Below are 24,165 nucleotides of genomic sequence, written 5' to 3'. Positions count from 1 at the left end.
TTCTATAGAAAGAGTCAATTCAAGGAACTATTATGATAAAAAAAGTCAAATCAGCGAAATTTTTCTATAGAAAAAGTCAATTCAGCGTTCTTTTTCTATAGAAAAAACAATTCAGAGAACTTTTTCTATAGAAAAAGTAAATTCAGAGAACTTTTTCTATAGCAATAGTCAATTCAGAGGACTATTATGATAGAAAAAGTCAATTCAGCAAACTTTTTTTATAGGAAAAAGTCAATTCAGCAAACTTTTTCTATAGAAAAAGTCAATTCAGCAAACTTTTCCTATAGAAAAAGTCAATTCAGCAAACTTTTTCTATAGAAAAAGTCATTTAAGCTAACTTTTTCTATAGAAAAAGCCAACTCAGCAAACATTTTCTATAGAAAAAGTCAGTTCAGCGTACTTTTTCTATAGAAAAAACAATTTAGAGAACTTTTTCTATAGAAAAAATCAATTCAGAGAACTTTTTCTATAGAAAATGTCAATTCAGAGAACTTTTTCTATAGAAAGAGTCAATTCAAGGAACTATTATGATAGAAAAAGTCAAAACAGCGAAATTTTTCTATAGAAAAAGTCAAATCAGCGTACTTTTTCTATAGAAAACACAATTCAGATAACTTTTTCTATAGAAAATGTCAATTCAGAGAACTTTTTCTGTAGAAAAAGTCAATTCAGCGTACTTTTTCTATAGAAAGAGTCAATTCAAGGAACTATTATGATAGAAAAAGTCAAATCAGCGAAATTTTTCTATAGAAAAAGTCAATTCAGCAAACTTCTTTTAAAAAGCCAAATCAGCGAAATTATTTCTATAGAAAAAGTCTATTCAGCAATCTTTTTCTATAGCAATAGTCAATTCAGAGAACTATTATGATAGAAAAATCAAATCAGCGAAATTTTTCTATAGAAAAAGTCAATTCAGCAAACTTCTTTTAAAAAGCCAAATCAGCGAAATTTTTCTATAGAAAATGTCAATTCAGAGAACTTTTTCTATAGAAAAAGTCTATTTAGAGAACATGTTCTATAGAAAAAGTCAATCCAGAGAACTTGTTCTATAGAAAAATTCAATTCAGCGAACTTTTTTCTATAGAAAAAGTCAAATAAGCAAAATTTTTCTATAGAAAAAGTCAATTGAGCGAATTTTTTCTATAGTAAAAATTAAATCAGAAAAGATTTCTGTGGAAAAATCAATTCAGCGAAATTTTGCTATCAAAAATCAATTCTGCGAACTTTTTCTGTAGAAAAAGTCAATTCAGCGAACTTTTTCTGTACAAAAAGTCAATTCAGCGAACTTTTTCTGTAGAAAAAGTCAATTCAGCGATCTTTTTCTGTAGAAAAAGTCAATTCAGCGAACTTTTTCTGTAGAAAAAGTCAATTCAGCGATGTTTTTCTATAGAAAAAGTCAAATCAGCGAAAATTTTCTATAGAAAAAGTCAATTCAGCGAATTTTTTCTATAGTAAAAGTCAAATGAGAAAAGTTTTCTGTGGAAAAAGTCAATTCAGCGAACTTTTGCTATCAAAAAGTTAATTCAGCGAACTTTTTCTATAGAAAAAGTCAATTCAGCGAACTTTTTCTATTGAAAAAGTCAATTCAGCGAACTTTTTCTGTAGAAAAAGTCAATTCAGCGAATTTTTTCTGTAGAAAAAGTCAATTCAGCGAACTTTTTCTATAGAAAAAGCCAATTCAGCGATCTTTTTCTATAGAAAAAGTCAATTCAGCGAACTTTTTCTTTTCTATAGAAAAAGCCAATTCAGCGAACTTTTTCTTTTCTATAGAAAAAGCCAATTCAGCGAACTTTTTCTATAGAAAAAGCCAATTCAGCGAACTTTTTCTATAGAAAAAGCCAATTCAGCGAACTTTTTATATAGAAAAAGTCAATTCAGCGAACTTTTTCTATAGAAAAAGTCAATTCAGCGAACTTTTTCTATAGAAAAAGTCAATTCAGCGAACTTTTTCTATAGAAAAAGTCAATTCAGCGAACTTTTTCTATAGAAAAAGTTAATTCAGCGAACTTTTTCTATAGAAAAAGTCAGTTCAGCGTACTTTTTCTATAGAAAAAACAGTTTAGAGAACTTTTTCTATAGAAAAAATCAATTCAGAGAACCTTTTCTATAGAAAATTTCAATTCAGATAACTTTTTTTATAGAAAGAGCCAATTCAAGGAACTATTATGATAGAAAAAGTCAAATCAGCGAAATTTTTCTATAGAAAAAGTCAATTCAGAGAACTATTATGATAGAAAAATCAAATCAGCGAAATTTTTCTATAGAAAAAGTCAATTCAGCAAACTTCTTTTAAAAAGCCAAATCAGCGAAATTTTTCTATAGAAAATGTCAATTCAGAGAACTTTTTCTATAGAAAAAGTCTATTTAGAGAACATGTTCTATAGAAAAAGTCAATCCAGAGAACTTGTTCTATAGAAAAATTCAATTCAGCGAACTTTTTTCTATAGAAAAAGTCAAATCAGCGAAATTTTTCTATAGAAAAAGTCAATTGAGCGAATTTTTTCTATAGTAAAAATTAAATCAGAAAAGATTTCTGTGGAAAAATCAATTCAGCGAAATTTTGCTATCAAAAATCAATTCTGCGAACTTTTTCTGTAGAAAAAGTCAATTCAGCGAACTTTTTCTGTAGAAAAAGTCAATTCAGCGATGTTTTTCTATAGAAAAAGTCAAATCAGCGAAAATTTTTTATAGAAAAAGTCAATTCAGAGAATTTTTTCTATAGTAAATGTCAAATGAGAAAAGTTTTCTGTGGAAAAAGTCAATTCAGCGAACTTTTGCTATCAAAAAGTTAATTCAGCGAACTTTTTCTATAGAAAAAGTCAATTCAGCGAACTTTTTCTATTGAAAAAGTCAATTCAGCGAACTTTTTCTGTAGAAAAAGTCAATTCAGCGAATTTTTTCTGTAGAAAAAGTCAATTCAGCGAACTTTTTCTATAGAAAAAGCCAATTCAGCGATCTTTTTCTATAGAAAAAGCCAATTCAGCGATCTTTTTCTATAGAAAAAGTCAATTCAGCGAACTTTTTCTTTTCTATAGAAAAAGCCAATTCAGCGAACTTTTTCTATAGAAAAAGCCAATTCAGCGAACTTTTTCTATAGAAAAAGCCAATTCAGCGAACTTTTTCTATAGAAAAAGTCAATTCAGCGAACTTTTTCTATAGAAAAAGTCAATTCAGCGAACTTTTTCTATAGAAAAAGTCAATTCAGCGAATTTTTTCTATAGTAAAAGTCAAATGAGAAAAGTTTTCTGTGGAAAAAGTCAATTCAGCGAACTTTTTCTATAGCAATAGTCAATTCAGAGAACTTTTTCTATAGCAATAGTCAATTCAGAGGACTATTATGATAGAAAAAGTCAATTCAGCAAACTTTTTTTATAGGAAAAAGTCAATTCAGCAAACTTTTTCTATAGAAAAAGTCAATTCAGCAAACTTTTTCTATAGAAAAAGTCAATTCAGCAAACTTTCTCTATAGAAAAAGTCATTTAAGCTAACTTTTTCTATAGAAAAAGCCAACTCAGCAAACATTTTCTATAGAAAAAGTCAGTTCAGCGTACTTTTTCTATAGAAAAAACAATTTAGAGAACTTTTTCTATAGAAAAAATCAATTCAGAGAACTTTTTCTATAGAAAATGTCAATTCAGAGAACTTTTTCTATAGAAAGAGTCAATTCAAGGAACTATTATGATAGAAAAAGTCAAAACAGCGAAATTTTTCTATAGAAAAAGTCAAATCAGCGTACTTTTTCTATAGAAAACACAATTCAGAGAACTTTTTCTATAGAAAATGTCAATTCAGAGAACTTTTTCTGTAGAAAAAGTCAATTCAGCGTACTTTTTCTATAGAAAGAGTCAATTCAAGGAACTATTATGATAGAAAAAGTCAAATCAGCGAAATTTTTCTATAGAAAAAGTCAATTCAGCAAACTTCTTTTAAAAAGCCAAATCAGCGAAATTTTTCTATAGAAAATGTCAATTCAGAGAACTTTTTCTATAGAAAAAGTCTATTTAGAGAACATGTTCTATAGAAAAAGTCAATCCAGAGAACTTGTTCTATAGAAAAATTCAATTCAGCGAACTTTTTTCTATAGAAAAAGTCAAATCAGCGAAATTTTTCTATAGAAAAAGTCAATTGAGCGAATTTTTTCTATAGTAAAAATTAAATCAGAAAAGATTTCTGTGGAAAAATCAATTCAGCGAAATTTTGCTATCAAAAATCAATTCTGCGAACTTTTTCTGTAGAAAAAGTCAATTCAGCGAACTTTTTCTGTACAAAAAGTCAATTCAGCGAACTTTTTCTGTAGAAAAAGTCAATTCAGCGAACTTTTTCTGTAGAAAAAGTCAATTCAGCGATGTTTTTCTATAGAAAAAGTCAAATCAGCGAAAAAGTCAATTCAGCAAACTTCTTTTAAAAAGCCAAATCAGCGAAATTATTTCTATAGAAAAAGTCTATTCAGCAATCTTTTTCTATAGCAATAGTCAATTCAGAGAACTATTATGATAGAAAAATCAAATCAGCGAAATTTTTCTATTGAAAAAGTCAATTCAGCAAACTTCTTTTAAAAAGCCAAATCAGCGAAATTTTTCTATAGAAAATGTCAATTCAGAGAACTTTTTCTATAGAAAAAGTCTATTTAGAGAACATGTTCTATAGAAAAAGTCAATCCAGAGAACTTGTTCTATAGAAAAATTCAATTCAGCGAACTTTTTTCTATAGAAAAAGTCAAATCAGCGAAATTTTTCTATAGAAAAAGTCAATTGAGCGAATTTTTTCTATAGTAAAAATTAAATCAGAAAAGATTTCTGTGGAAAAATCAATTCAGCGAAATTTTGCTATCAAAAATCAATTCTGCGAACTTTTTCTGTAGAAAAAGTCAATTCAGCGAACTTTTTCTGTACAAAAAGTCAATTCAGCGAACTTTTTCTGTAGAAAAAGTCAATTCAGCGAACTTTTTCTGTAGAAAAAGTCAATTCAGCGATGTTTTTCTATAGAAAAAGTCAAATCAGCGAAAATTTTCTATAGAAAAAGTCAATTCAGCGAATTTTTTCTATAGTAAAAGTCAAATGAGAAAAGTTTTCTGTGGAAAAAGTCAATTCAGCGAACTTTTGCTATCAAAAAGTTAATTCAGCGAACTTTTTCTATAGAAAAAGTCAATTCAGCGAACTTTTTCTATTGAAAAAGTCAATTCAGCGAACTTTTTCTGTAGAAAAAGTCAATTCAGCGAATTTTTTCTGTAGAAAAAGTCAATTCAGCGAACTTTTTCTATAGAAAAAGTCAATTCAGCGAACTTTTTCTATAGAAAAAGCCAATTCAGCGATCTTTTTCTATAGAAAAAGTCAATTCAGCGAACTTTTTCTTTTCTATAGAAAAAGCCAATTCAGCGAACTTTTTCTTTTCTATAGAAAAAGCCAACTCAGCGAACTTTTTCTATAGAAAAAGCCAATTCAGCGAACTTTTTCTATAGAAAAAGCCAATTCAGCGAACTTTTTCTATAGAAAAAGTCAATTCAGCGAACTTTTTATATAGAAAAAGTCAATTCAGCGAACTTTTTCTATAGAAAAGTCAATTCAACGAACTTTTTCTATAGAAAAAGTCAATTCAGCGAACTTTTTCTATAGAAAAAGTCAATTCAGCGAACTTTTTCTATAGAAAAAACAGTTTAGAGAACTTTTTCTATAGAAAAAATCAATTCAGAGAACCTTTTCTATAGAAAATTTCAATTCAGATAACTTTTTTATAGAAAGAGCCAATTCAAGGAACTATTATGATAGAAAAAGTCAAATCAGCGAAATTTTTCTATAGAAAAAGTCAATTCAGCGTACTTTTTCTATAGAAAAAAACAATTCAGAGAACTTTTTCTATAGAAAATGTGAATTCAGAGAACTTTTTCTATAGAAAAAGTAAATTCAGAGAACTTTTTCTATAGCAATAGTCAATTCAGAGAACTATTATGGTAGAAAAAGTCAAATCAGCGAAATTTTTCTATAGAAAAAGTCAATTCAGCAAACTTCTTTTAAAAAGACAAATCAAAAAAGTCAATTCAGCGAATTTTTCTATAGCAAAAGTTAATTCAGCGATATTTTTCTGTAGAAAAAGTCAATCCAGAGAACTTTTTCTATAGAAAAATTCAATTCAGCGAACTTTTTTCTAAAGAAAAAGTCAAATCAGCGAATTTTTCTATAGTAAAAGTCAAATCAGAAAAGTTTTCTATGAAAAAAAGTCAATTCAGCGAACTTTTGCTATCAAAAATCAATTCAGCGAACTTTTTCTGTAGAAGAAGTCAATTCAGCGAACTTTTTCTATAGAATAAGTCAATTCAGCGAACTTTTTCTATAGCAAAACCAAATCAAATCATACTTTATGGAACTAGTTCGCTTAAATGCTGAGTTGTGCTTTCCTGTAACAAAAGATCGCTGAAATGACTTTTTCTGTAGCAAAAATGCGCTGTATTACCTTTCTCTATGGAAAAAGTTTACTGAATTGACTTTTCTCTAGAAAAAGTTTGCTGAATTTATTTTTTCTATAGCAAAATTTGCTGAATTGTCTTTCTTATAAAAAAGTTTGCTGAATGGATTTTTCTGTGTAAAAAACTTAGTGAATTGTATTTTTTGTAGCAAAACTTTGCTGAATTTAATTTTTCTGTAGTAATGAATTGGTTTTTTTCTATGGAAAAAGTTTGCTGAATTTACATTTTCTTTACCAAATTTTGCTGAATTGTCTCTTTTTGCACAACTTGTCGCTTAATTGACTTTTTCTATAGAAAATGTTTGCTGAATTGATTTTTTTGTGTAGCGAAAGTTTTCTGAATATAATTTGATGTTAGAACAAGTTCGATGAATTGACCTTTTTTCTATAAAAAGTATATTTTTTTATAAAAAGTGTCTTGAATAGAGTTTTTTTTCGCAATGCAAAACGAACTTATTCTTTAATTAAAAATTCTATTCAGTAAAATGTTGTTATAGAAAAAGGCAATTCAGCGAACTATTCACCAAACGTTATATCTTTAGATGTTATGTGTAGGGTCTCACCCAGGCAACCACATGAATTTCGTGCTCTTTGTAAAAAAGTCCCATTTTTCATTCCATTCCAATTGACTTTTATTTTATTCACACAAATCGCACACATTGAATAACGAAAAACCTAAAGGAAAGTTTTGTAGAGTTTTCTTGCAAAAGTCCTTTTTAGTGGACTTCCTTTTTGACATAATGCCAGTGCAATAAGCATGGATGGAATTATGGCTTGTTTAGTTTCATAATTTTGTTACGTGAAAACTTTTAAGTGAGTCTTCCTTTGACTGTGAAGTAAGAAAAACCAGCGGAAGAGGGACGAGAAGAAAGTCAATGATTTCTTAGGAAAGTTTTTTTTTACTTAAGAAGAAACCATAAAACGAAATAGATTATGAAACTGTTATTGAAATGGCTTTGGAGGTTTGAAGTGGAAATGGAAAATGGAGGCCACTTTAGGGAAATAATATTGAAGAGTCCTCCAAAAAACAGATATTAAACCTTGAGGTAAACAATTTGAGGTTAACTTGTTGGTGAGGGAATGTCAGTACACGCGATTTGTGTTCATATGTCAAAGCAGAAATGGAGAGAGAGCTTAGCTTGAGGTCAAAACAGAAAAGAAAAAAAAAAAACACAGACAACATTTTGTGAATTAAAATAATTAATGTTATTATGAAAAGTATCTTTATTTGGAAATTATTGTCTGAATTTTTTGCAAAATCCAGCAAATTTTTGTAAACATAAACCGAAAAGGCCCATTCAGCGAAATTATTCTATAAAAAATAAAATTCAGAGAACTTTCCCATTAGACAAAAGCAATTAAATGAATTGGTTGTATTGAAAACGGTAATTCCCCGAATCTACATACATACATATTTCCCCACAACACCCTCGAAGGGACAAGGGAGACTTCTCTATAGAGGACGTAGTAGAAAAAATCAATTCTGCTAAGTTTTTCTTTAGAAAAAGTAAATTCAGCCAAGCTTTTCTATACAAGAATTCAATTCGCGAGGTTTTTCTATAGAAAAACTCAATTCAGTCAAATTTTTCGAAAGAAAAATAAACTTAGCGAGGTTTTCCTATAGAAACACTTAATTCAGCTAACTTTTCTGTAGAAAAACTCAACTAAGCGAAGTTTTTCTATAGAAAACCTCAATTCAGCTAAGTTTTCCTGTAGAAAGAAAATCAATTCATTTTATCTGTTCTTTAGAAAAACTCAATTCAGCCATTTTTTTTCTAAAGAAAAATAAATTCAGCCAGGTTTTTCTACAAAAAAGTTAAGTCAGCGAATTTTTTCTGTAGAAAAATTCACCTAAGCGAAGTTTTTCTATAAAACACCTCAATTCAGCCAAGGTTTTCTATAGAAAAACGCAATTTAGCAAAGTAATTCTAGAGAAAAACTCAATTCAGCTAAGTTTTTCTGTAGAAAAATTCAACTAAGCGAAGTTTTCTATAGAAAAACGCAATATAGCAAAGTAATTCTATAGAAAAACTCAATTCAGCTAAGTTTTTCTATAGAAAAGGGCAATTCTGCTAAGTTTTTCTATAGAAAAACTCAGTTCAGCTAAAGAAAAATGAATTCAGCGAAGTTTTTCTATAGAAAAACTTAATTCAGCTAACTTTTTCTATAGAATAATTCAACTACACAAAGTTTTTCTATAGAAAACCTGAATTCAACCACGTTTTCTATAGGAAAAAATCAATTCAGCTAAGCCTTTCTTTAGAAAAACTCAATTCAGTCAAGTTTTTTCCTAAAGATAAATAAATCCAGCGATGTTTTTTTTTATAAAAAAGTTAAGTCAGCGAATTTTTTCTGTATTAAAATTCAACTAAGCGAAGTTTTTCTCTAAAATACCTCAATTCAGCGAAAGTTTTCTATAGAAAAACACAATTCAGCCAAGTTTTTCTATAGAAATGTTTAATTCAGCGAGGCTTTTTCTATAGAAAAACTTAATTCAGCAATGTTTTCTATAGAAAAACTTAATTCACAGAACTTTTGCTGTAGAAAAATTCGATTTTTTATAGAAAAGATCAATTCAGCTAAGTTTTTCTATAGTAAAAATCTATTCAGCTTAGCTTTTCTTAAGAAAAACTCAATTCAGACAAGTTTTTTCTATAGAAAAACTCAATCCAGTGAGGTATTTTATAGAATAACTTAATTCAGAGAACTTTTTGAATAGAAAAATTCAACTAAGTCACGTTTTTCTATAGGAAATCTCAATTCAGCTAAGTTTTTCTATAGAAATACACGACCCAGCAATAGAAATACTCAATTCAGCTATATTTTTCTATAGAAAATTATAATTCAGCGAGATTTTTCTATAGAAAAATTCAACCAAGCGAAATTTTTCTACAGAAACCTTCAATTCAGCTAAGGTTTTCTGTAGAAAACATCAATTCAGCTAAGCTAAGCTTAATTCAGCGACGTTTTTTTAGAAAAACTCAATTTAGCGAACTTTTGCTGTAAAAAATAACCTAAGCGAAGTTTTTCTATAGAACACCTCAATTCAGCTAAGTTTTTCTATAGAAAAAAATCAATTCAGCAAAGTTTTTCTATAGAAAAACTCAATTCAGGCAAGTTTTTTCTGTAGAAAAACTAAATTCAGCGAGGTTTTTCTTTAGAAAAAAATCAATTCAGCAAAGTTTTTCTATAGAAAAAGTCAAGTCAGCCAAGTTTTGCTGTAGAAAATATCAATTCTGCTATGTCTGTGTATAGAAAAACTTAATTCAGCCAAGTGTTTCTATAGAAAAACTCAATTCAGTCAATTTTATTTTATAGAAAAGATTAACTTTGCGAGGGTTGCCTATAGAAAAACTAAATTCAGCGATTTTTTCTGTAGAAAAATTCAACTAGTCGAAGTTTTTCTACAGAACGCCTCAATTCAGCTAAGTTTTTCTATAGAAAAACTCCATTCAGCTAGTTTTTTTTAAACACAATTCAGCCAAATTAATCTATAGAAAGACTTGGCCAAATGTTTCTATGGAAAAACTTGGCTGAATTGAGTATTTCTATAGAAACATTTTGCAGAATTGACATTTTCTATAGCAATACTTGGCTGAATGGATTTTTTCTACATAAAAACTCAGCTGAATTAGGCATTTCTGTAGAAAAATTTAGATTAAATATTAACTCAGCGAGGTTTTTCTATTGAAAAACTTAATTCTCTAACTTTTTCTGTAGAAAAATTAAACAAAGCGAATTTTTTCTATAAAGGACGTCAACTCAGCTAAGGTTTTCTATAGAAAAACTCAATTCAGCTAACTTTTTCTATAGAAAAGTTAATCCAGCGAGGCTTTTCTATAGAAAAATTAATTAAGCGAGGTTTTCTATAGGAAACCCTAATTCAGAGAACTTTTGTTGAAGAATAATTCAACTAAGCGAAGTTTTTCTATAGAAAACCTCAATTCAGCTAAGGTTTTCTATAGAAAAAATCAATTCAGGTAAGCTTTTCTTTAGAAAAACTCAATTCAGACAAGTTTTTTCTGTAGAAAAACTCAATTCAGCGAGGTTTTTCTATAGAAAAGTTCAACTAAGTGAAGTTTTTCTAAAGAAAACCCCAATTTAACAAAGTTTTTCTATAGAAAAAATCGATTCAGCTAAGTTTTTCTTTTGAAAAATGAATTCAGGCAAGTTTTTCTATGGAATAATTCAGTTCAGCGAGTTTTTCAATCATCGAACTCTTTTTGTAGAAAAAATTCAACTAAGTAACGTTTTTCTATAGGAAAACTCAATTCAGCCAAGTTTTTCGTAGAAATACACGACCCAGCAAGGATTTTCGATAGAAATACTCAATTCAGCGATATTTTTCTATAGAAAATCATAATTCAGCGAAATTTTTCTACAGAAAACCTCATTTCAACTAAGTTTTTCTGTAGAAAACATCAATTCAGCTAAGCTTTTCTTTAGAAAAACCCAATTCAGCCAAGTTTTTTTTATGGAAAAACTTAATTCAGCGACTTTTTCTTTAGAAAAGCTCAATTCAGCAAACTTTTACTGTAAAAAAATTACATAAGCGAAGTTTTTCTATAGAACGCCTCAATTCAGCTATGTTTTTCTATAGAAAAAATCAATTCAGCGTAGTTGTTTTTTGGAAAAACTCAATCCATTCAAGTTTTTTCTAAAGAAAAAGAACATTAGCGAGATATTTCTACAAAAACAAAAAACTTAATGCAGCGAGCTTTTTCTGTACAAAAATTCAACAAATCGAAGTGAGAGGGAGAGGTTTTTCTATAGAATAACGTAATTCATCCAAGTTTGTCTGTAGAAAACCTCCATTCAGCTTCGATTTCTGTAGAAAAAGTCAATTCAGCAAAGTTTTCTCTGAAGAAAAACAAATTCGGCGAGGCTTTTCTATGGAAAAACTTAATTGAGCGAACTTTTGCTGTAGAAAAATTCAACTAAGCGAAGTTTTTCTGAAGAAAACCTCAACTCAGCTACGTTTTCTGTAGAAAAAGTCAATTTAGTCAAGTTTTTTCTATAAAAAATAAATTCAGCGAACTTTTGCTGTAGAAAACTTCACCAAAGCGAAGTTTTTCTATATAAATACACAACTCAGCAAAGTCTTTCTATAGAAAAACTTAATACAGCGAACTTTTTCTGTAGAAAAATGCAACTAAGCCAATGTTTTCTTAATTCAGTGAGTTTTTCTATAGAAAAACCTAGTTCAGCGAACTTTTTCTGTGTAAAAATTCACCGGAGCGAAGTTTTTTCAATAGAAAACCTCAATTTATCAAAGTTTATCTATAGAAAATATCAATTCAGCTAAGTTTTCCTGTAGAATAACTCAATTCAGGCAAGTTTTTCTATAGAAAGACTCAATTCAGCGGTTTTTTTCTATAGATAAAGGCAATTCAGCAAAATTTTCTATAGAAAAACTTAATTCAGCGATTTTTTTCTAAGCGAAGTTTTTCTATAGAACACCTCAGCTAAGTTCTTCTATAGACAAAAAATCAAATCAGCTTATTTGTTTTTAGAAAAACTAAATTCAGCGAGGTTTTTCTATGGAAAACCTTAATTCAGCAAACTTCTTCAGTAGAACAATTCAACTAAGAGAAGATTTTCTATGGAACACCACAATTCAGCTAAGCTCTCTATAGAAGAAATCAATTCAGCTAAGTTTTTTTAGAAAAAACGCAATTTAGCCAAGTTTTTTTCTATAGAAAAACTTAATTCAGTGAGGTTTTCTATAGAAAAACCTAATTCTGCGAACTTTGTCTGTGTACAAATTCAAGAGAAAACCTCAATTCAGCAAAGTTTATCTATAGAAAAAATCAAATCAGCTAAGTTTTCCCTTAGCATAACTCAATTCAGGCAAGTGTTTCTATAGAAAAACTCAATTCAGCAAGATTTTTCTCAATTCAGCGATTTTTTCTGTAGATACAGGTAATTCAGCAAATTTTTGTATCAAAAAATTAAATTTAGCATATGTTTCTTTAGCAAAATTCAATTCAGCAAACGTGCTCATTGTATTTACTTTCAATTTCTTAAGCTTTGTCTTTACTCATGGCTACATCCCTTTTATTTAAAATGTATTTAAATAAATTTCCATTAACTATTCATTGTTTTATTAATTTTCTCTTCTCCACCCATTGTCATTCATTGTGAAACACCTATTGATATCTTCATTTATAGCTGACTGATTGACATTCAACAAATGTAAAAACTATTATAATGCTTTATTTGCTGTGTTTCTTTAAGCCAAGGGTAAGTATTGATGACCATGAACGTGGAGTGAACCGGGAGTGAATGCTTTAACAATTTAAAACCATTCTCAAAGAATCATCCATAGTCTATGAACAGGCTTAGCTACGCCCCTGTTTCCTTAGAACCCTTACTGGTTAACAATCTCAATGGATACTATCCATTGAACTTATTCTGTTAGTTAGGGATATACAAGATATTGTGGTGGTATTCTATTTCATTGAGTGGTCCTTATTTTTCAATCTGCCATGTCCGTCCATCTATCCACAGCACTGCATTTCACTGTCATTGACAATTTGTTATAAAGTTGTATTGTGTACATTGTCATTGTCTTTGAAAATGTGACATTCCATGCTTACCATTGAAAAATTGTGGTGGTAAATTCAGTTTGCTAAGCAACAGTTTCGACACAATTACCACTTGTAAGTGTTTTTGAAATTTATACGTGACTAATTTTCAAAAGAACATTACATTGGAATATGATCAATATTTAAATATTGACAAGTATTCAATATCGACATTGTCAAATTAAAAAAAAAAATCTTAGAAAAAAATCTATTCTTTTTTTTTTAACAAAATAATTCGAATATCTTTTACTATAAAAAAGTTAATTCAACAATTCAGCCAACTATATAGAAAAAAGTAATGCAACCTAGCTTTTCTATAGAAACAGACAACATAGCGAACTTTTCCTATAGAAAACTTCAATTCACCAGAATTTTTCTAGAGAAAAAGTCACTTCATCGACCCTTTTATATAGAAAAAAATCAAATCACTCAACTTTTTTTAAACCAACATAATTCAGCCAATATTTTCTTTAGAAAAAATTAAGTCAGCCACGTTTTTCTTAAGAAAAAAAGTCAATTCAGCAAACTTTTTCTATAGAAAAAGGCAATTCAGCGAACTTTTTCTACAGAAAAAGGCAATTCAGCGAACTTTTTCTATAGAAAAAGTCAATTCATAGAACTTTTTCTATAGAAAAAGTCAATTCAGCGAACTTTTTCTATAGAAAAAGTCAACTCAGCGAACTTTTTCTATAGAAAAAGTCAATTTAGCAATCTTTTTCTATAGAAAAAGTGAACTCAGCGATCTTTTTCTATAGAAAAAGTCAATTCAGCGAACTTTTTCTATAGAAAAAAGTCAATTCAGCGAACTTTTTCTATAGAAAAAAGTCAATTCGGCAAACTTTTTCTATAAAGAAAGTCAACTCAGCCAACTTTTTCAATAGAAAAATCAATTCAACAAACTTTTTCTATAGAAAAGGTCAATTCAGCGAACTTTTTCTATAGAAAAAGTCAACTCAGCGAACTTGTTCCATAGAAAAAGTCAACTCAGCGAAATTTTCCAATAGAAAGAGTCAATTCAGCGAAATTTTCTATAGACAAAGTCAACTCAGCGAACTTTTTCTATAAAGAAAGTCATCTCAGCCAACTTTTTCAATAGAAAAAGTCAATTCAGCGAACCTTTTCTATAGAAAAAGTCAATTCAGCGAACTTTTTCTTTAGAAAAAGTCAATTCAGCGAACTTTTCCTATAGAGAGTCAATTCAGCTAGCTTTTTGTATAGAAAAAGTCAATTCAGCTAGCCTTTTCTATAGAAAAATCAATTCAGCTAGCTTTTTCTATAGATAAAATCAATTCAGCTAGCTTTTTCTATAGAAAAAGTCAAATCAGCTAGCTTTTTCTATAGAAAAAGTCAATCCAGGGAACATTTTCTATAGAAAAAGTCAATCCAGCGAACATTTTCTATAGCAAAATTAAATTCAGCAACCTTTTTCTACAGAAAAGGTCAATTCAGCGAACTTTTTCTATAGAAAAAGTAAACTCGGCGAACTTTTTCTATAGAAAAAGTAAACTCGGCGAACTTTTTCTATAGAAAAAGTAAACTCGGCGAACTTTTTCTATAGAAATTTAAACTCGGCGAACTTTTTCTATAGAAAAAGTAAACTCGGCGAAATTTTTCTATAGAAAAAGTCAATTCAGCGAACTTTTTCTTTTAAAAAAGTCAATTCAGCGAACTTTTCTATAGAAATAGTCAATTCAGCGTACTTTTTCTATAGAAAAAGTTAATTCAGCGAATTTTTCTATAGAAAAAATCAATTCAGCAAACTTCTTCTATTGAAAAAGTCAATTAAGCAAAAGTCACTTTTTACTTTTTCTATAGAAAAAGTCAATTCAGCGAACTTTTTCTGAAGAAAAAAGTCAATTTAGCGAAGTTTCTCTGTAGAAAAAGTCAATTCAGCTAAATTTTTCTATAGAGAAAGCGAATTTTTTACTACAGAAAAAGTCAATTCAGCTAACACTTTCTATTGAAAAATCAAAAAAGTCAATTCAGCTAGCTTTTTCTATAGAAAAAGTCAATTCAGCTAGCTTTTTCTATAGAAAAAGACAATTCAGCTAGCTTTTTCTACAGAAAAAGTCAATCCAGCGAACATTTTCTATAGCAAAATTAAATTCAGCAACCTTTTTCTACAGAAAAAGTCAATGCAGCGAACTTTTTCTATAGAAAAAGTAAACTCGGCGAACTTTTTCTATATAGAAAGTAAACTCGGCGAACTTTTTCTATAGAGAAAGTAAACTCGGCGAACTTTTTCTATAGAAAAAGTCAATTCAACGAAATTTTTCTTTTAAAAAAGTCAATTCAGCGAACTTTTCTATAGAAATAGTCAATTCAGCGAACTTTTTCTATAGAAAAATTCAATTCAGCGAACATTTTCTACAGAAAAAGTCAATTCAGCGAACATTTTCTACAGAAAAAGTCAATTCAGCGAACTTTTTCTACAGAAAAAGTCAATTCAGCGAACTTTTTCTACAGAAAAAGTCAATTCAGCGAACTTTTTCTACAGAAAAATCAATTCAGCGAACTTTTTCTACAGAAAAAGTCAATTCAGCGAACTTTTTCTATAGAAAAAGTCAAATCAGCGAAATTTTTCTATAGAAAAAGACAATTCAGCGAACTTTTTCTATAGAAAAAGTCAATTCAGCAAATTTTTTCTATAGAAAAAGTCAATTCAGCTAACTATTTCTATAGAAAAAATCAATTCAGCTAATTTTTTACTATAGAAAAAGTCAATTCAGCTAAAAAAAGTCAATTCTGCGAACTTTTTCTATAGAAAAAGTCAATTCAGCGAATTTTTTTTTCCGAAAAAGGCAATTCAGCGAACTTTTTCTACAGAAAAAGTCAATTCAGCGAACTTTTTCTACAGAAAAAGTCAATTCAGCGAACTTTTTCTACAGAAAAATCAATTCAGCGAACTTTTTCTACAGAAAAAGTCAATTCAGCGAACTTTTTCTATAGAAAAAGTCAATTCAGCAAATTTTTTCTATAGAAAAAGTCAATTCAGCTAACTATTTCTATAGAAAAAATCAATTCAGCTAATTTTTTACTATAGAAAAAGTCAATTCAGCTAAAAAAAAGTCAATTCTGCGAACTTTTTCTATAGAAAAAGTCAATTCAGCGAACATTTTCTACAGAAAAAGTCAATTCAGCGAACTTTTTCTACAGAAAAAGTCAATTCAGCGAACTTTTTCTACAGAAAAAGTCAATTCAGCGAACTTTTTCTACAGAAAAAGTCAATTCAGCGAACTTTTTCTACAGAAAAATCAATTCAGCGAACTTTTTCTACAGAAAAAGTCAATTCAGCGAACTTTTTCTATAGAAAAAGTCAAATCAGCGAACTTTTTCTATAGAAAAAGTCAATTCAGCGAACTTTTTTTATAGAAAAAGTCAATTCAGCGAACATTTTCTACAGAAAAAGTCAATTCAGCGAAAATTTTCTACAGAAAAAGTCAATTCAGCGAACTTTTTCTACAGAAAAAGTCAACTCAGCGAACATTTTCTACAGAAAAAGTCAATTCAGCGAACTTTTTCTACAGAAAAAGTCAATTCAGCGAACTTTTTCTATTAAAAAGTCAATTCAGCGAACGATTTCTATAGAAAAAGTCAATTCAGCAATGTTTTTCTATAGAAAAAGTCAATTTAGCAAGTTGTTTCTATAGAAAAAGTCAATTCAGCGAATTTTTCTACAGAAAAAGTCAAAGCAGCGAACTTTTTGTATAGAAAAAGTCAATTCAGCAATGTTTTTCTATAGAAAAGGTCAATTTAGCAAGTTGTTTCTATAGAAAAAGCGATCTTGTTTATAAAAAAAGTCAATTCTGCGAAATTGTTCTATAGAAAAAGTCAATTCAGCGAACTTTTTCTATAGAAAGAGTTAAATCAGCGAACTTTTTCTATAGAAAAAATCAATTCAGCAAAGTCTTTCTATAGAAAAAGTCAAATCGGCGAACTTTTCTATAGAAAAAGTCAATTCAGGGAACTTTTTCTATAGAAAAAGTTAATTCAGCGAACTTTTTCTATAGAAAAGTTAATTCAGCGAACTTTTTCTATAGAAAAAGTCAATTCAGCGAACTTTTTCTATAGAAAAAGTCAATTCAGCGAACTTTTTCTATAGAAATAGTCAACTCAGCGAACTTTTTCTATAGAAAAAGTCAATTCAGCGAACTTTTTTTATAGAAAAAGTCAATTCAGCGAACTTTTTATAGAAAAAGTCAATTCAGCGAACTTTTTCTCTAAAAAAAGTCGATTCAGCGAACTTTTTCTATAGAAATAGTCAACTCAGCGAACTTTTTCTATAGAAAAAGTCAATTCAGCGAACTTTTTCTATAGAATAAATCAATTTAGGAAAGTTTTTCTTCAGAAAACGTCAATTTAGCAAACTTTTTCTATAGAAAAAGTCAATTCGGCGAACATTTTCTATGGAAAAAGTCAATTCAGCAAACTTTTTCTATAGAAAAAGTCAATTCAGCGAACTTTTCCTCTTGATAAAGTCAATTCAGCGAACTTTTTCTATAGAAAAAGTCAATTCACCGAACTTTTTCTATAGAAAAAGTCAATTCAGCGAACTTTTTCTATAGAAAAAGTCAATTCAGCGAACTTTTTCTATAGAAAAAGTCAATTCAGCGAACTTTTTCTATAGAAATAGTCAACTCAGCGAACTTTTTCTATAGAAAAGTCAATTCAGCGAACTTTTTTTATAGAAAAAGTCAATTCAGCGAACTTTTTATAGAAAAAGTCAATTCAGCGAACTTTTTCTCTAAAAAAAGTCGATTCAGCTAACTTTTTCTATAGAAAAATTCAATTCAGCGAACATTTTCTACAGAAAAAGTCAATTCAGCGAACATTTTCTACAGAAAAAGTCAATTCAGCGAACTTTTTCTACAGAAAAAGTCAATTCAGCGAACTTTTTCTACAGAAAAAGTCAATTCAGCGAACTTTTTCTACAGAAAAATCAATTCAGCGAACTTTTTCTACAGAAAAAGTCAATTCAGCGAACTTTTTCTATAGAAAATGTCAAATCAGCGAAATTTTTCTATAGAAAAAGACAATTCAGCGAACTTTTTCTATAGAAAAAGTCAATTCAGCAAATTTTTTCTATAGAAAAAGTCAATTCAGCTAACTATTTCTATAGAAAAAATCAATTCAGCTAATTTTTTACTATAGAAAAAGTCAATTCAGCTAAAAAAGTCAATTCTGCGAACTTTTTCTATAGAAAAAGTCAATTCAGCGAATTTTTTTTCCGAAAAAGTCAATTCAGCGAACTTTTTCTACAGAAAAAGTCAATTCAGCGAACTTTTTCTACAGAAAAAGTCAATTCAGCGAACTTTTTCTACAGAAAAATCAATTCAGCGAACTTTTTCTACAGAAAAAGTCAATTCAGCGAACTTTTTCTATAGAAAAAGTCAATTCAGCAAATTTTTTCTATAGAAAAAGTCAATTCAGCTAACTATTTCTATAGAAAAAATCAATTCAGCTAATTTTTTACTATAGAAAAAGTCAATTCAGCTAAAAAAAGTCAATTCTGCGAACTTTTTCTATAGAAAAAGTCAATTCAGCGAACATTTTCTACAGAAAAAGTCAATTCAGCGAACTTTTTCTACAGAAAAAGTCAATTCAGCGAACTTTTTCTACAGAAAAAGTCAATTCAGCGAACTTTTTCTACAGAAAAATCAATTCAGCGAACTTTTTCTACAGAAAAAGTCAATTCAGCGAACTTTTTCTATAGAAAAAGTCAAATCAGCGAACTTTTTCTATAGAAAAAGTCAATTCAGCGAACTTTTTTTTATAGAAAAAGTCAATTCAGCGAACTTTTTCTATAGAAAAATTCAATTCAGCGAACATTTTCTACAGAAAAAGTCAATTCAGCGAACATTTTCTACAGAAAAAGTCAATTCAGCGAACTTTTTCTACAGAAAAAGTCAACTCAGCGAACATTTTCTACAGAAAAAGTCAATTCAGCGAACTTTTTCTACAGAAAAAGTCAATTCAGCGAACTTTTTCTATTAAAAAGTCAATTCAGCGAACTATTTCTATAGAAAAAGTCAATTCAGCAATGTTTTTCTATAGAAAAAGTCAATTTAGCAAGTTGTTTCTATAGAAAAAGTCAATTCAGCGAATTTTTCTACAGAAAAAGTCAAAGCAGCGAACTTTTTGTATAGAAAAAGTCAATTCAGCAATGTTTTTCTATAGAAAAGGTCAATTTAGCAAGTTGTTTCTATAGAAAAAGCGATCTTGTTTATAAAAAAAGTCAATTCTGCGAAATTGTTCTATAGAAAAAGTCAATTCAGCGAACTTTTTCTATAGAAAGAGTTAAATCAGCGAACTTTTTCTATAGAAAAAATCAATTCAGCAAAGTCTTTCTATAGAAAAAGTCAAATCGGCGAACTTTTCTATAGAAAAAGTCAATTCAGCGAACTTTTTCTATAGAAAAGTTAATTCAGCGAACTTTTTCTATAGAAAAAGTCAATTCAGCGAACTTTTTCTATAGAAAAAGTCAATTCAGCGAACTTTTTCTATAGAAAAAGTCAATTCAGCGAACTTTTTCTATAGAAATAGTCAACTCAGCGAACTTTTTCTATAGAAAAAGTCAATTCAGCGAACTTTTTTTATAGAAAAAGTCAATTCAGCGAACTTTTTATAGAAAAAGTCAATTCAGCGAACTTTTTCTCTAAAAAAAGTCGATTCAGCGAACTTTTTCTATAGAAATAGTCAACTCAGCGAACTTTTTCTATAGAAAAAGTCAATTCAGCGAACTTTTTCTATAGAATAAATCAATTTAGGAAAGTTTTTCTTCAGAAAACGTCAATTTAGCAAACTTTTTCTATAGAAAAAGTCAATTCGGCGAACATTTTCTATAGAAAAAGTCAATTCAGCAAACTTTTTCTATAGAAAAAGTCAATTCAGCGAACTTTTCCTCTTGATAAAGTCAATTCAGCGAACTTTTTCTATAGAAAAAGTCAATTCAGCGAACTTTTTCTATAGAAAAAGTCAATTCAGCGAACTTTTTCTATAGAAAAAGTCAATTCAGCGAACTTTTTCTATAGAAAAAGTCAATTCAGCGAACTTTTTCTATAGAAATAGTCAACTCAGCGAACTTTTTCTATAGAAAAAGTCAATTCAGCGAACTTTTTTTATAGAAAAAGTCAATTCAGCGAACTTTTTATAGAAAAAGTCAATTCAGCGAACTTTTTCTCTAAAAAAAGTCGATTCAGCTAACTTTTTCTATAGAAAAATTCAATTCAGCGAACATTTTCTACAGAAAAAGTCAATTCAGCGAACATTTTCTACAGAAAAAGTCAATTCAGCGAACTTTTTCTACAGAAAAAGTCAATTCAGCGAACTTTTTCTACAGAAAAAGTCAATTCAGCGAACTTTTTCTACAGAAAAATCAATTCAGCGAACTTTTTCTACAGAAAAAGTCAATTCAGCGAACTTTTTCTATAGAAAAAGTCAAATCAGCGAAATTTTTCTATAGAAAAAGACAATTCAGCGAACTTTTTCTATAGAAAAAGTCAATTCAGCAAATTTTTTCTATAGAAAAAGTCAATTCAGCTAACTATTTCTATAGAAAAAATCAATTCAGCTAATTTTTTACTATAGAAAAAGTCAATTCAGCTAAAAAAAGTCAATTCTGCGAACTTTTTCTATAGAAAAAGTCAATTCAGCGAATTTTTTCTACAGAAAAAGTCAGTTCAGCGAATTTTTTCTATAGAAAAAGTCAATTCAGCAAAGTTTTTTCTATATAAAAAGTCAATTCAGCAAGCTGTTTTTATAGAAAAAGTCAACTCAGCCATATTGTTTTACTGAAAAACTTGTTCTGCTACACAAAATTCAAAATGCTTTCCGTGCACATTTAACTCCCTCTCAATTGAAAAATTAAGAATAAATTACAAATTACCGTTTATTTCACACATGTTCAACCGAATAGTTTGTTTGCATGTTATGATGCTCAAATTACACATTCCTAACGAAATTTCCGGTTATCCTTACAATGTAAATCAAATTTAGCCTTTGTGACACTACATATCGTAAAATTTGAAATGGTAAAAGTTTGTGGCCAAAATGTGAAGTTAAATTGCTAAATCACTTTTACAGAGATATGATTTTTTTATGTTTTCAGAATTCTCTCACCAAGCAAGGTCACGTTTTATGAATGTTTTGATGAGAAGACATGTCCAGAATGTTGAGTGTCACATTACATGGCAATCACATGTTCATTTTTCGGTTACATGTATGACAAGGTTGACATGGACACTCATTTTGGTTATTCCAAGAAATTTGGTTTGAAATTAATTGAGTTTTCCACACAAAAACATAGCTGAAATATGTTTTTCCATGACAAAACTTCGACTATTTCTTTGGAACCAATATCTAAATTGCCAGTTTCTACAACAAAAGTTCTCTGAATTGATTTTTTCGGCAGAAAAACTTGGTTGAATTGACTTTTCTATAGACTTTTGACTTTTTCTATAGAAAAGGTTTGCGGAATTGATTTTTCTATAGAAAAAGTTTGCTGAATTGACTTTTCCAATAGAAAAATTTCCGGAATTGACTTTTTCTTTAGAAAAAGCTTGCTGAATTGACTTTTTCTATAGAAAAGGTTTGCTGAATTGACTTCTTCAGTAGAAAAAGTTTGCTGAATTGATTTCTTCTGTAGAAAAAATTTGCTGAATTGATTTTTTCTATAAAAAAATGCTGAATTGACTATTTCTAAAGAAAAAGTTTGCTGAATTGACTTCTTCTGTAGAAAAAGCTTGCTGATTGACTTTTCCTATAAAAATTTAGGTGAATTGATCTTTTCTATAGAAAATGTTTGCTGAATCGACTTTATCAATAGAAAACGTTTGCTGAATTTACTTTTTCTATAGAAAAAAATTTGCTAAACTGACTATTTCTTTAGAAAAAAGTTGGCTAAATTGACTTTTTCTATAAAAAAGCTTGCTAAATTAAATTTTTCTATAAAAAAAGTTTGCTGAATTGACTTCTTCTGAAGAAAAAAAAATTGATGAATTGACTTTTTCTTTAAAAAATTTGCTTAATTGACTATTTCTAGAAAAAGCTAGCTGAATTGACTTTCCCTACGGAAAAAATGCACTGAATTGACTTTTTCTATAGAAAAAGTTTGCTGAATTGACTTCTTCTGTAGAAAAAGTTTACTGAATTTAATTTTCCTATAGCAGAAGTTCGCTGAATTGATAATTTTTTATAGAAGAAGTTTGCTGAATTTTCTATAGAAAAGGTTTGCTGAATTAACTTCTTCTGTAGAAAATGTTTGCTGAATTGATTCTTCTGTAGAAAAAAATTGCTGAATTCATTTTTTCTATAAAAAATGCCGAATTGACTATTTCTAAAGGAAAGGTTTTCTGAATTGACTTTTTCTGTAGAAAAAGCTTGCTGAATTGATTTTTTAAAGAAAGGTTTCTCTGAATTGACTTCTTCTATTGAAAATGTTTGGTGAATTGAATTTAACTACAGCCTAAGTTAGCTAACTCGACATGTTCTATGGAAGAAGTTTGTTGAATTGACTTTTATTATAGAAAAAGTTAGCTGAATTGACATTTTCAATAGAAAAAATTTGCTGAATTGACTTTATCAATAGAAAAAGTTTGCTGATTTGATTTTTTCTATAGAAAAAATTAGCTGAATTGACTTTCCTATAGCAAAAGTTAGCCGAATTGACTTTTTCTTTAGAAAAAGTTTGCTGAATTGACTTTTCCTATAAAAAAATTAGCACAATTGACCTTTTCAATAGAAAAAAAATTCTGAATTGACTTTATCAATAGAAAAAGTTTGCTGAATTGATTTTTTCTATAGAAAAAATTAGCTGAATTGACTTTCCTATAGCAAAAGTTAGCCGAATTGACTTTTTCTTTAGAAAAATTTGCTGAATTGACTTTTCCTGCAGAAAACGTTAGCTGAATTGACTATTTTCATAGAAAAGTTTGCTGAATTATCATTTTCCATAGAAAAAAACTTGCTGAATTGTTTTTTCCTTAGAAAAACTTAGCAGAATTGACCCCTTCTATAGAAAAATTGTGCTGAATTGACTTTTTCTACAGAAAAGGTTTGCTGAGTTGACTTTTTCCATACAAAAATTTGCTGAATTGACTATTTCTATAGAAAAAAGTTTTTTGAATTGACTTTTTCTATAGAAAAGGTTTGCTTAATTGACTTTTCAATAGAAAAGGTTTGCTTAATTGACTTTTCTATAGAAAAAGATTTCTGAATTGACTTTTCTATAGAAAATGTTTGCTGAATTGATCCCTTCTATAGAAAAAGTTTGCTGAATTGACTTTTTCTACAGAAAAAGTTTGCTGAAGTGACTTTTTCTACAGAAAAAGTTTTTTGAATTGACTTTTTCTGCAGAAAAAGTTTGCTGAGTTGACTTTTTCTATAGAAAAGGTTTGCTGAATTGACTTTTTCTATAGAGAAAGTTAGCTGAGTTGACTTTTTCTATAAAAAAGGTTTGCTGAATTGACTTTTCTATAGAAAAAGTTTTCTGAATTGACTTTTCTATAGAAAAAGTTAGCTGAATTGGATTTTCTATAAAAAAAGTTCACTGAATTGACTTTTTCTATAGAAAAGGTTTGCTGAATTGACTTCTCCTGTAGAAAAAATTAGCTGAATTGACTTTTTCTATAGAAAAAGTTTGCTGAATTGATTTTTTCTACAGAAAAAGTTTGCCGAATTAACTTTTCTATAGAAAAAGTTTGCTGAATTGACTTTTCTATAGAAAAAGTTTGCTGAATTGCCTGTTTATATAGAAAAACTTTACTGAATTGACTTTCTTCACAGAAAATGTTTGCTGAATTGACATTTTCATAGAAAACGTTTGCTGAATTCACTTTTTCCATAAAAAAGTTTGCTGAATTGACTCTTTCTATAGAAAAAACATCTCTAAATTTACATTCCCGAAGAAAGTGTTTCCTGTAGTGAATTAAAAAGAGGAAATAATAAAAGCTTCATGATAAGTTTATGGTCAAACGTGTTAAATTTAAATATGTATGTACATACAAATGAATTGGAAACATTTTTATTGCCTTTGATGATCATGCCGATGATTAAAGTGTCATGAAATCTAAACAAAAAATAAAATGTGATTGTGTTCTTCTTTCTGGCAATAAAAAGTTTA

This window comes from Musca autumnalis, unplaced genomic scaffold, assembly GCF_047663935.1.
Source record: "Musca autumnalis isolate F117 unplaced genomic scaffold, ASM4766393v1 scaffold_3, whole genome shotgun sequence".
NCBI classification, from domain to species: domain Eukaryota; kingdom Metazoa; phylum Arthropoda; class Insecta; order Diptera; family Muscidae; genus Musca; species Musca autumnalis.
Note: the sequence above shows the minus strand (reverse complement) of the source record.